This window comes from Myodes glareolus, chromosome 2 (genome assembly GCF_982192425.1).
Source record: "Myodes glareolus chromosome 2, mMyoGla1.1, whole genome shotgun sequence".
NCBI classification, from domain to species: Eukaryota; Metazoa; Chordata; class Mammalia; order Rodentia; family Cricetidae; genus Myodes; species Myodes glareolus.
The window spans coordinates 52,404,828-52,418,952 of NC_142027.1; positions in this window are offsets into that span (position 1 = coordinate 52,404,828).

Genomic DNA, 14,125 nt, shown 5'->3' on the forward strand with positions numbered 1-14,125 from the left:
TTATTTTCTTCCAGTGTGTAGTACTCCATTGTGTAAATGAACCACATTTTTCTTATCCATTCTTCAGTCAAGAGGCATTTAGATAGCTTCCAGGTTCTGGCTATGATAACCAATGCTGCTATGAACATAGTTGAGAAGATGTCCTTGTGGCACAATTGAGCATCCTTTGGGTATATACCCAAAAATAGTATTGCTGGGTCTTGAAGTAGGTTGTTTTCTAATTTTCTGAGAAATCACCATACTGATATCCAAAGGGAATGTACCAATTTGAACTCCCACCAGCAGTGGAGGAGTATTCCCTTTACCCCACATCCTCTCCAGCATAAGCTGTCATCAGTGTTTTTGATCTTGGGCATTCTTACAGGTGTAATATGGAATCTCGGATTTCTTTTGATCTGCATTTCTCTGATGGCTAAGGATGTTGTGCACTTTCTTAAGTGTCTTTCAGTCATTTTACATTCCTCTGTTGAGAGTTCTCTATTTAGGCCTGTAACTCACTTTTTTTTAAAAAAAAACTGGATTATTTATTCTTTTGATGACCAATTTCTTGAGTTCTTTCTATCTTTTGGAGATCATTTCTTTGTCTGATGTGGGGTTGGTGAAGATATTTTTCCCATTCTGTAGGCTGTCATTTTGTCTTGTTGACCGTGCCCTTTGCTTTACAGAAGCTTTTCGGTTTCAGGAGATCCCATTTATTAATTGTTTTGCTCAGTGTGCTACTGGGGTTATATTTAGGAAGTGGTCTCCTGTGCTAATGTGTTCAAGTGTACTTACCACTTTCTCCTCTATGAGGTTCAGTGTGGTTGTCTTTATGTTGAGGTCTTTGATCCATTTGGACTTGAATTTTGTGCATGGTGATAGACATGGGTTTATTTTCATTCTTCTACAGGTTGATATCTAGTTATGCCAACACCATTTGTTGAATAAGCTTTCTTTTATCCATTTTATGTTTTTGCTTTGTCAAAAATCAGTTGTTCATAGGTGTGTGGGTTAATATTTAAGTCTTCGATTCGGTTCCATTGGTCCTCCTGTCTGTTTTTATGCCAATATCAAGCTGTTTTCAGTAGTGTGGCTCTGTAGTAGAGATTAAAGTCAGGAATTGTGATGCCTCCAATAACTTTGGTAAATTTTACTTTTAAAAAAAGATTTGGATGATCTTTATTATTCAAATTTAAAAATGTTTCTAATTGAAATTGAACATACCACTCTCCACTTTCCTCTCTCTAGCCTCTCCCACTGACAGTTCCTCAAATTCTTCCAATGACCTCCTAGTTGATTGTTGACTGAGGTTCTCCGTCCTGCCTGGTTCCCACAATCCTTAAGTCCCAAAGAAATCACACAGAGTTCTACATTAGTTATAAACTGACTGGACCATTAGCTTGGGCTTCTTATTAACTCTTATAACTTATATTAATTAGTCCATTCTTCTTGTCTATGTTAGCCACATGACTTGGTACCTTTTTCAGCAAGGCAGTCACATCTTGCTTGCTCTAAGGCTGGATCAGGACTGTGGAGGAATGGGCTTTCCTCTTCCCAGAATTTTCCTGTTCTCGTCACCCAGCCTCTACTTCCTACCTGGTTGTCCCGCCTATACTTCCTGCCTGACTACTGGCCAATCAGCATTTTATTAAAATACAACTGACCAGGTACAAACCATTGTCCCACAGCAGTTGATGGTATCTAAAGAAGAGCCCACTTCTTGACTCTGATCATAATATTTCTCTTTCTAAGTGACCTCTTCTTTGCTACATTTTACAACTGTCTATGGCTCAAGAGAGTCCTGTTGGGGAACTGAACCTTTGTTTTACATCATGTAACCTCTGAAATTCCAACCCTGCTTGACTTCCTGTCCTGACTTCCTTCAATGATGGACTGTGATGTGCAAGAGTACGTCAAATAAACCCTTTCCCTCCCCACTTGCTTTTGGTCATGGTGTTTCATCACAGCAACAGTAACCCTAACTAGAATAAGTGGGAAATGGTAAATGGCAGGAATGAAGATGAGGCACTCTAATTTCTTGTTAAAACTTGGTGTTTTATTTATTCAGCTTTTTTGGTTTTCCTATTGTGTGTGTCCTTTCCTCTTATGCTGTTATTTGACAGACTAATCTTTGAAATGATTGTTCTGAAGAACTTCTTTTAAGTCTTTGCATGGTCTTTCTTCTGTTCTTTATCACAAAGTATTGCTCTCAATATGGGAGCCAGTCAAATTGCTTGAGTCATTGCTCAATGTATTCTTAACCATGCTACAAAGGAACACCACCCACACATTTTTTACATCTTCTTTCTCAAGGGTTTTTGGAGTTTATCGGAAATTCTAGGCAGGATTAGACAAAATGAAATCTAGGTCTTCAGGTGGTCATAATTAATAAGATTATAAGCAGCAAACTCAACAATAAAGAGACGCAATGATAGCACAGTTTTAATATTGACAGCTTCAGATAAAACTACATAAACCACATCATTTCTTCAAAACTCCAAAATAATGTATTTAGTATTATGTCACTAATGTAAAAAGGCAGGAAGCTTAGTTTGAACTGTGAGACTAGGTAATTTAATCAAATAGAGCTGTAATTATGGTTTGGAATTTATCAAGGATATCTGATAGTTAAGCTTTCTAATTGTTAGTTTACCTAAGACATACAGGAATTCTAAGTGTGTGAAAGAATTTGAGAGGTTGGAACTATATCCTATTTGGTACTTGTCAGGCAGTAAAGAATTTAGATGGTTAAACCTTAAGAATAAGAAGCCCATATAAAATTAACGTTCCATTTTAAATATTTGCATTATTTTATTCATTAAAAAATAATCTTATTAAAAAATTAAAAGAAATAACCCTAATAATAGCCCTAACTCTAATACTAGCCCTAAATATGAACCTCATTCTAAAACTAAACCTACCCCCAGTACTAACTTTGACTATAACCTAGCCTCAACACATGATCTACCTGAACAGATGATGAAGCCTGGAGAAGGTGTCAGTTTGTCCTGCCCACCCATCTGTGGCCCACCGAGGCATCTAGGCAGGTCACCCTACACAACAGGACCAACAGAGGCTCACAAAGGCACTTGTGAAGCTGTAGACACTGATGGTCATCCCTCCTTGGTCTAATAGTGGAGTGCTATTCCTGTAGGGCCCTAAGACACTGATAACAACCATCCCCAAGACTAGGACAATCCCCACATGCAGGTGCGTCACCAAAGGTAGTCCAGACCAATCAGATGCCAAAGTCATTCAACCTCCACTGCCAGGCCAGCTGCAACTTGTTTACATTGGCCAATCAAAGCATCTCTGCCCACAAGAAACCCACAGGAATGGATAAGAATCTTGCACCTGTATCCACAATGACAACTCTACAGCTGGAGCCTAGACCGCTAAAACAGCTGCAGACATTACCAGTGTGGATTACAGTACCTGGCTAAAACCAATGCCAATGCCAATACACCCTACCCAGCAATGCCCCAGAGAAAGTATTTCAGTATGAAAGCAACACTATGAAATTGGCACACAGACAAAAAAAGAACTTATCTACAAGATGTGAAAAATATCAGCACTGAAACATGAGAACCATCAAGCAGTAAAAACATACTATGTTCTAAAGGAACACAATTCTCTATCAACAGACCTGAAAACAAGGAAATTGATAAATCGGCTAGAAAATAAAAATAGTGATTTTTTAAAGAAATTCGATGAAATACAGATTAAGCACAGAACATGTTTTAACAAAGTTGTTAAAGTAATTCATAATTCAAAATGACATTCAGTAGTAATAAATAATTTAGAAGATGCAAACAGAGATACCAGAGATGAAAAATTCAAGGAAGCAGTTTGGTGCTGTGTGTTGTGGCACACTCCTTTAATCCTCGCCTTTAGGGGGTAGCTGTGAGAGGATCAGGAAATCAAGGTCACCTTTGGGTATGCAGCAAGGACAAGGCCAGAATGGGCTGCATCAGATCCTGCCAAACAAGCAAAAGAAAAGGGACAACAGAAAGGCGTATTAAGCAACAAAAACCGAAGAACACATTTGAGAGATTCAACAACAGACCTAGATCAAGCAGAAAAAGGATCTTGTCCATGTTACAGAAGGTACTTTGAAATAATCTAGTCACATTAAAGAAAGGAAATGAAGAAAGTCAATAGAACTTAGGAGGCATTGTTAAGTGACCAGTTGTTCACACTGTGGATGCTCCTGAGGGATTTTAAAAAGGGGGAATCATACAAAGCTTATTTAATGGGGGAAAGTCTATCCTGTGGCTGACTAGTTGGTCCGGGCTCCTTCTGAATGAAGACAGCAGAGTAGAAACAAACTGCCTTTCCCCAGGCCCTACTAATGAGGAAGAAAACACTTGATTATGACCAAACAGTAGAGTGAAGACTAGAAAATCCTCCTGTGAGGGAGGTTGGTTTCCTGGAATCAGAAAAGGATGTACCGGGAGGCCAGATTCTTAGCGCGAAGGATATTTATTATCCCCTAGGGGCAAGCAGGGCATGGGAGGGCTGCAAAGGCAGCAGCAGCAGCAGCAGCAGTAGAAACAATAAAAAGCAAGCAAAACAAGAGAGCAAGAAAGCAGGGGTTTCTGCTGGATAGTTTTTTTTTTTTTTTTTTTTTTAGGGAAAAAGGGGAGTCTGTGCTAGGGTGAGCTGGTAAGTACTGATTGGACCTGTTAGGCAAATAATGAATTTTGATCATTGGACCTCAGAGTTTAGTCTCTGGAATGAGTCAGTGGCTAAAGAAATGGACCTGGGACTAGCTTTAGGAATGTAATCTAGCAGTTTAGCAGTGGGGAGAAGGGTAAAACATGTTGCTCGCTCCATGTTTGTCATGCTGGTGTCTGCCAGAGCACTGCCCCTCTGCCCGCTTTCACTCCAAGTTTGTGGGCACAGAAATATAGAGAAAGATGGTCTCAAGAAGAAAAATGAAGAGAAAAGAGAGAGAGAAAAGAAGAAAGCCACATGAGGCCTGCGAGCCACAAGCTTGGAAAGGTCTTGTTACCAGGGAAACTGAAGTTCCCTTGTGGGGTATCTTAGTCTGATTAATACAGGACTTTAGAAGCAGACTCGGAAAAAAGCTTGAAGATAATTTGAGTTTAGAAGATAAACATGGTACAGGTTAGGGAAAATCCCCAGGACTTTGGGTAAAGTCACCAGGAAGAAGATGAAGCAAAGTTCTACCTTTTAAGTGAGGCATGGAACAGAATAGAGCCGCTTTTAAGAAAGGCAGAAGCACTCCTGAGAAAGGAAGTGGCTAAGGACCTGAAGAAAGAGACCTAAAGCATCAGGTCGGGAGACATGTGGTCTTTTATGGGCCCTGCATTTGTATAGAATTTCATGGGGTCGGGTGGAGTATGCTCTGTTAGGGGATTGCCAGGTAAGCATTTCTAGTCTTTCTCTGTAAACTGACTTCTTTCGTGTTAATTTTCATACAACTTTCTCGAATTCTTACTCCCCTTATCACTGAGTCCATGTCTGCCACTTTTCCTCCGTTCTTTCCAAGACGAAATGGGGTAATGTACTTGGGGTTATGCCATCACTGAACTGTTCTGCCAGGGTAAACAGAGAACGTTCAGAAACATTCCATCTTCCAACCCCGAGGATTCCTCTCCCCTCCACTCACAAGGCAGTCACAGCTCTGCCAACCCCTCCAGTGTGAGACACGAACAGGACCTAACAGAGACTGACAGACACAAATATTTTCAGACAAGAACTCAATGTCATTGTTAGAAAAGCAGTGAGGGTTCTGGTGCTTGAAGAGCACCCAACGACAAAGTCAAACAAGTGTGAACACAGCCCTCCTCCCAGAACTTCAGTTCCTGAGAGTGTGTGGGAAATGTGGTCACCAGCACACTAGAGAGAAGGCTGTAGGAGGAGGAAGGCATGATCCAAGTGGCAATCAATGCCAAGGACCTGAGAACTACTTTGGCTAGCCTATTCTTCTGCAGGACCTAAACCAGCAGGAGCAATATTTTGATTCGATTTGTTTTGAATAAGATAAAATCTAATAGCCATCTTCTACCTTTTGGAGAGTCAACTACAAAAATACCAAAAAAGAAAATGTATATATCCTAATCAAGAAGAAACATTGACTGATATGTTTCATTCTAGGTTATTTCATAGTTCAGTTTCTTAATTTTTTTAAAATTTATTTTATTTTATTTTATTTTTTTTCAAAGTTTATTAAATTATAAAAGTTTCCATTTCCGCCCCTCCTCCCAACACCCTCCCACTCCCCCCACTCCCTCTCCTCCTCCCTCTCCATCCCTAAGAGCAGTCAGGGTTTCAAGGGGACTGATCTAATGAGAGTTCACCAAGGCCAGTTGGACTGGGACTGAACGAGCACGTGATCCAACCAGATTCTCTGAATGTGGCCGGATTCTCTGAATGTGGCTGGCATGGGGTCTTTCTGAAAAGCCATTGACAATGACTCTGGGACTTGTCTCCTCTGCATATACTGGATTTTTGGGATCCAGTCTGTTTGGATACTCACCTTCCTGGACCTAGAGAGAGGGGGGGAGGAACTTGAACTTCCCACGGTTTCTTAATTTTAACTTTTGTATTTTAATAATACAATAACAATAATCTAAAAACTTTTTTCTCTATTATTTGTCAAGACTCCAGTTCATATATTTTACTTATAATTCCTAATTTACTCCTCCATTTCCATTTCCCAATTACTCCTTTATTACTTCTTAATTATTAGTGTGGTTTCAAAAATCTTTACATTTATGCTAATATTATTCACAATGATTTCCAAATTTTTAGAGGTACAGTAGAAACACAGAAAACTTCATTTTAATAACAAATATGTTGTTAAATCATTGTGGTTTTTTTTGCTTGATTTCCTCCTCTTTATGGGAGACAGAGTGCCTAGCCCAAGAAAAGACCCCATACAAGCAAGACCAGCATAAAATGAAACAGACAAGAAAAATGAGTGGGAACCGAACAGAGGACACATCCATCCTACTAGACATAACCAAATCAACGAATGGGCTAAAGAAATAAACAGAATTTTCAAATGATAAAATGCTAATGGCTATTAAATGTAAAAAGTATTCCATTTCACTCGCCATCATAGGAGTTAAAACAATATTGAGATTCTATCTCATTCTAGCCATTAATAAAATACATAAAAACAAATGCTAATAAGGGTGTGAACAGAAAAGAGTCCTTATATAGTGTTGGTGGTCTTGACACTGTAGAGATCAGTCTGTTCACTATAGAAATCAGTAAGAAGTTTCCTCAAAACAAACAAACAAACACAAAAACAAACTAGAACTAACATATGCCATAGACGTTCCACTTCTGGATATTTACTCAAATGACTCCAAGTCAACCCATCATAGAGACACTTGCACATCAATATTTTTTATAATACTAGTCACAGAAGCCAAGGTATAGAACTAATTTAAATGTTCAAAACCAGAAACGAGTAAAGAAAATGTGACATATGTATGCAATCGATACTTCTTCCAATATGAAGAACGGAGTTGTGTCATTTGCAGAAAGAGAGCTATGACTTGAGAAATTAAACAAGTTAAAGATGTCTCAGAAAGAGAAAATACCACAAAATATAGTTCCTAGATTTTATATAGCTATATAAAATTGTGCATGTTTATATGATATAGAACTAGAAATGAGACTTCCTCCATGAACAAGAGAGACTAATGGGAGGCAGAAGGATGAGACAGGGAAGGAGCAAGAGGTGTGGAGGAGAATATGCTTGAGGCTTACTAGTTAACTACATTAAAATGGGTAAATACTATGTAAGATGTACTTGCATGAAATTGCCCTTATTTAACACCATACCATGTACAATGAACTACATAGTAAGACCTTGTCTCAAATAAAACAAAATAAAATGAACAAAAAAGAACTAAATGAGATGAGTTGGATAAAAACCCAAACAACAAAAAAATGATGAATGTTTAAGGAGATTGTAGTGCTCACTCTCTGGTTTGGTTATTACAATATTATATCTCATAGATAAATATAAAAATTACTCTATATTTCTCATCAATACATAAGAATTCCCAGGTATCTTTTCTATCATTTCTCTTCTTACTCAATGCAGAAATCATATTTAATTTGCAAGTTTTCTCTTTTGACTCGTTTAGATGTAAGGCGTATGATTTTCTCATGGATATAAGTTCTATCATTCTGCCACAATGTGGTAGAATTCAGTTTTCTAACTATACCAGGCCATCCTTGTAAGTATGGTAAATTGCTAAGTAGGTAATATTAATTTCTCTATTTTGATCTCCACTAATGTTTTGTTGATATTATTCATTCCAAATATTTAGTTTTTTTCATTTTTTGAAATAAGCATTTACTTTTCTTCATTTTTGGTAATTTTCCTCTTAAGTTACACTTGGATTTTTAAACTATAACTCTTTACATATGTTAGTTGTAAAGTGAGTAGGATTCACTCTGATGTTCTCATATGTGCGTATGCCATTCATTGTCCAGCACGCTTATTCTAGTGTATCTCAGCTTCCTTTATTTCCCCCTTTTGCTCAATCCACTATCGAGTCTGTCTAGCAATACTTGAAAGACTTTCAGTCCTTTAAAAATGTCAGTTTTCCCATGAGAAAAATCTTGTAATACTTTATTATTTGTGATTGACTTACTTTGTTTGGTTTTTTAGGCACGATGTTCTCTAGTTCCAGCCATCTTTCTGAAAATAACAGGATATTACTCTTGTTTATGAATACCTAAAAATGTGCACATGGTGTATTTCATTTATACATTCATACATTGATAGATACCTAAGTTAATTCTATATCTTGGTCTTGGTGAAGAGTGCTGCAAAAAACATGAGCATTAGACAGATACATAGACACATAGATAACAAGGGACAGATGAGTAGATAGGTAGATAGATAGATACTAGAAGTAGAAAAATAAAAGAAGGATAAATGAGAGAGATAGTTGCATAGGCAATAGATAGCTTTGATACAGAGACTGATAAATAGATAGTAAGGAGATCATATAGATAGCTTACATATGAGAGAAATGAAACCAGTCAGAGTGACTTAATTGCCTTCCTCATGAACCACGGTGTTTAGGCTAAGCTATTTTGATAAATACTTCATACGTGACAAGGGCCATCTGGCAGGAGCCAATAACAATGGGAAAGCATTGCCTCAAGGCCAGTTAAAAATATGTCCATAGTAAGCTTCATCTACATACCCCAAGGACAGATAGGAACAGGCCAACTGAGAACACACTTATGTCCATACTTAATTTGCGTAATGATATCATGCTTATTGAATTTTTACCCTTTTGTAATTGTTTGTTGTCCTAAGTTAGGTCTAGGTATACAAATTAGGTGAGAACTGGTGGTCCTATGAGAATGTCTGTAATAAGTCCTGTAATCTCTGAAAGGGAGCACCTCCTGCCCTCACTGCGTTGAGTGTGCTGGATGAGTTCCTTGCCTGGCTCATACTGTGCTTTGGAATAAACCTTGCTTTTGCATCCAAGTACCGGATTCCTGGAGGTCTCTCTGTGGGGGAAAGAGTCTGGACACAACACTATACACAGACAGATTCATAAATATAGATAGATAGACTTATCTCCAGGGTACTGACAGATGGACCACGCGGTGTATCAAATGGAATCCTCCATTTTCTTCTCTATAATGATAACACAAATTATTTAAAGTTCTTTTCTGCTTCACATCTTTGCCAACACTTTTTTTAAAAATCCTTCTGATAATAGACATTCCAACTTGGATGAGATAGAGTCTCATTACAGCGTGATCTTCCTGGTGGAGAAAAGCGGTGAGTGTTTTCCAGATATTTATTAATCATTTGTTTTTCTTATTTCAGGGAGCACCTGTTCAGATCGTCTACCTATCTTTAATCTAACTACTCAGGTTTGTTTTCATTTATTTTGATTCCTTCATATATTCTAGTTATTAATCTATCTGATGAATAGTTGGAAAAGGTATTTTCCTATACTGTAAGCTGTCTTCTGATTTTTAATTAGATGTAAATCTTATTTGTCAATGCTTACTTTTGTTTCTGGTGGTTATAGAGTCTTGTTAAGGAAAACATTACTCAGACAATTATCTTTTAATTATTTTCCGTGTACTTTCCACTAGTTGTTTCAAAGTTTCAGGTCTTGTATTGATATCTATGAACTATTTTGAACTGACTTTTCCTTTCATTCCAGGAATCTAGTTTCATTTTTCTACATGTGTTATCTGAGTTGTTGTTATTGACAGAACCTGAGCTCTGGGCAGCGCTAAAAACAAAACCTTGGCCACCTGTTCCCAATATTCCAATTAAACAGACAATAGTGAAGTACACAGAAAGGAAATTCATTCTTTTGGAAGCAGAACAAAGAGTTCTAGTGGGTCCCCAATTCCATCTTCAGATTATGACATGAGGTTTAAACTTAACTAGAAGGCAGGACACAAGTATAACTAAGCAGTTCTGGTCGCAGTCATTATTGCCCCTCCATTATCTAGCTTCGGTCTATTGTTCATGGTCATCTAATGATTTGTCAGACCTACATGAAATTTCTTCTCTGCCCAGTATCAGGATTCATCTCCGCTGGCAGATTACCAGGTATTGTTTAATTGTTTCCTATGAATAGTAACATTTCCTCCTGGAAGGAGTGGGAGGGGCTCACAAAACTCAGGAAGTAGGTTATTAGTCTTACAGGTTCCCAAGGCCCCTTCTTTGGGTTATAAAATCGGTAAAAATTGCTCAGAAGGAGACTCTCCCACTGGAAAGAGACTCACAGCTGCCTGTAAGTCCTGCAGAGAGCTCCAGGAATACAGCTTTCATGCTTCAACATCCTTGTTGAACTTTGGGTGATGCAATTGCCTTTATGTCACTCATGTTCCTGTAAACAAGTCCAGTAAACTCCTGGACCCACTAAAGTAGACTGAAGTGGAATCATTTCATTGGTATGTAATTTATAGATGACCTTTCTTCAATAACTGGATAGTTCTTTTCTTTTTTTTCTTCCTTCCATTTATTTATTTATTTATTTATTTGGTTTTTCAAGACAGGTTTTTTTTCTGCGTAGCTTTGAAGCCTGTCCTGGAACTCAGTCTGTAGTCCAGTCTGGCCTCAAACTCACAGAACTCTTCCTGCCTCTGCCTCCTGAGTGCTGGGATTAAAGGTGTGTATCACCACCACCCGGCAACTGGATATTTCTTTACATAAACCCAGGACAAGTCACAAACCAACAGGACCATTACTTCAGTGTTCTAAGAGCCAAAGAGAGGGACACAAGTCTCTCTTTAGGGTATCCTCAGTGCTTCTAGAACTGGATGTCTAGTTTTCCCAGTTACATTTTTTTTTAAAGAAGCTATCCTTTCTCCAGTGTATATTCTTTAGTACGGTTTAATAAGATCAACTCAAATTTAACTGATAAGATAATAGCATTAATTAGAAAATCTTGCAAAATCTTTAGTTGCCTGTCTTGTGTGTGATGCCCAACATTTTGATATAAGGGACTGAAGAGATGGCCCCAAGGTTAACCACCCATACCGTTCTTCTGTAACTCAAGTGTGGAGTCTTGAGGGCTGAGGCAGGAATGTGTATTCTCTGCTTGAAGTTACAGATTGAGTCCAGGAGGCTAACTAGAAGACAAAACCCTCAAGTTCGAGGAATGTCCTCCTCTGACCAACCTCATGCCTGTGGATGTTAAAGACGGGCTCGCTTTCCTCTCCCCTTCAGATCTGTGGAATCCTACACTCTGAAACGTGAATTGGTAAAGGTGCTATCAGAGTTCACTTCACGTTAGTTGGCTTAAAGTAGGCATGAAAATAGATGAAAAGTAGCAAATCTGGGGATGACTGGAACAAATCTCTTAGGTAATGGGAAGAACCCTGAACTACTGAAAGACACAACCAGACCTACACATCCCTGCCTCTGAATATGGGTGTGGAGTCACCCAATGGCACATGACCCATCTGCCAGTAGCTACATTCTGAGTGAAAAGCGACTCTCCCTACCCCAGCAGCCATCAGCTACCAATGCCTCCTTACCTAGCAATGGTTTACTAGTAAATCTTTAACCAATTAAAGATTTATACCAGTTCCTGTGGCCTCCAACTGTTTCATTCATCCAGGGGATTTCACTTGGTAAGGGTTTTTTTTGGATTTTTTTTTGAGTCAGCTGCTGACTGTCAGGTTATGGTCAGGAAACTCTATATAGGGAGGGTATGTTATACCTAACCAATCAGTCAAGATGTACCCACTGTTGTAATAGTGCCACACTGTTACAGGGCTAACCAACTGTTTTCTGATTCAGTTTCAGATCTGCTTCCCAAAGAGAAGTTCATGCCTGTAAACCTGGGCAAAAACCCATGGTTCAGAAGGTCATAGGCTCTATTGGTAGAACCTTCTACTTTTGTTTTGCTAAATGCTCATGTTGTCAAACTGCCTTTTAAATTTTTAAATATTTATGTTTGTTTCTATCAAGTAGTGATGTTCTCAATCTTGATCAGAGAAACTTCATTTTCTGTGGGCAGCAGTTAATGAAGAAACCCAAACTGATCAAAATGCTGAGAGTAAGTGACTTTTGAGTGCTCAGCCATAAATGGAAATCTTATATCCGCTCTCTGCCCACCCAAAGCATTGGTGAGCATTGTGAAAGATGGGATGAAAGAAAGCAGGAGCTGGAGAACAAGGAGAGCTGTGAACTGCTGTCTTCTGCTATGGGCATGACCATAACACTCACGACCTGACAGCAGCTGTGGCCACCCGCACAAGACCAGCACAAGATCAAGCCAATTAGCATTCAAACAAGGATAGGACAGAGGCTTATGAAGTGCTGTTGCTATCATTGGGAATGTAGATTGTCCATGCACCCTTGGAGGGCTCCACACTCTTGTGTCCATAGAAAAACATCAACTGAACTCAAAAGAGAGAGGAAACAGGCTAGACTTAAGGTACTAGGGAACATGTTGGGGGTAGTCTTGGGAAGATTAAAAAGGAGTGGGGGCTAGATATGATTGAGATGAACTATATGTACACATGTGTATATATGAAATTTGCAAAGAATATAAAAATTATTTATTAAAAAGAATAATTGAGGAGCAGTTCAGTCCCCATCCAATAAAGTTGATGTAGAACATGGCACAGTTTATTTAAATCCCATTACTAGGGTCCCAGGGCTAAGAAGGAGGTGGACATGTGCTGCTATTCCTAACTAAGAAGAATTTCTTCTTGACAACATCTCCCAAAGGGGGAGGGTGACTAGTTTTCTCCAATGGAGTCTCACTGGGTATAAAAACCACACTTAAGAGAGGCCCAATGCCCAGCAACAGATGGTCAACACAAAAGAACTCAATGGTTTTGTTGGAGATGTTTTATTCCATAATGCTTTGTTTGGACATTTTTTTCGCCTTTCTTATCTTTTCATTGCCTATTAATGTTTCCCATTGTGTTTTCAAGGGTATATGCATGTGTTTCTCTGTATGTATGTGTTTATTGTATTCTTCCCCACAACCTGCCATTTGTCTGTTTGCTTTGTTTTAGTCTGTTTTTTTATTTTTGAATTTACCTGTTTGTTTTCCAGGGAGCTAAAGAAGGCACAAAATTGGATAGATGGGATTGGGGGGGGGCGTCATTCTGGAAGACCTGGGAGGTGATGAGGGATGGGAAACCATGATCAGAATATACTGAATAACCCCCCCACACCTTTTTTGAAAAAAATCTATTACTTTTTAGAAAATTCATTTGAAAACTGACTTTATCACATCTTAAGAAACACAAAAAGCAAGACTATTGTTGGAAACATCAGGTAGTGGCTCAGAGAATAATGGGCAGATGTTTGCTAGAGAGTCTAGGTGCTGTCAGATGGCGTTCTTAGTTGTTGGATTTGTGGAAGCTAGCAGTGCCTTTACATACTTTAAAAAATTTACCTAATAGTCATGAAGATGTTAGGTCACACAAAGAGATGAGTTATAAATAGCTATTAAGAGGTAGTCCAAGCTAATTTGGTTCCCAGTCTATACCCTTCTAGCTCCCCACAGTCATTGAAGTTTTAATCAGTTAGGTAGAATGCTTAACATGAATACAAATTTTTCTTTTAATAAGTTAAAACACACACCCCTAAGGGAAGACTTTAGATGCTGATGAGAGATGATGCTTGAAGCTGTATGCTAGA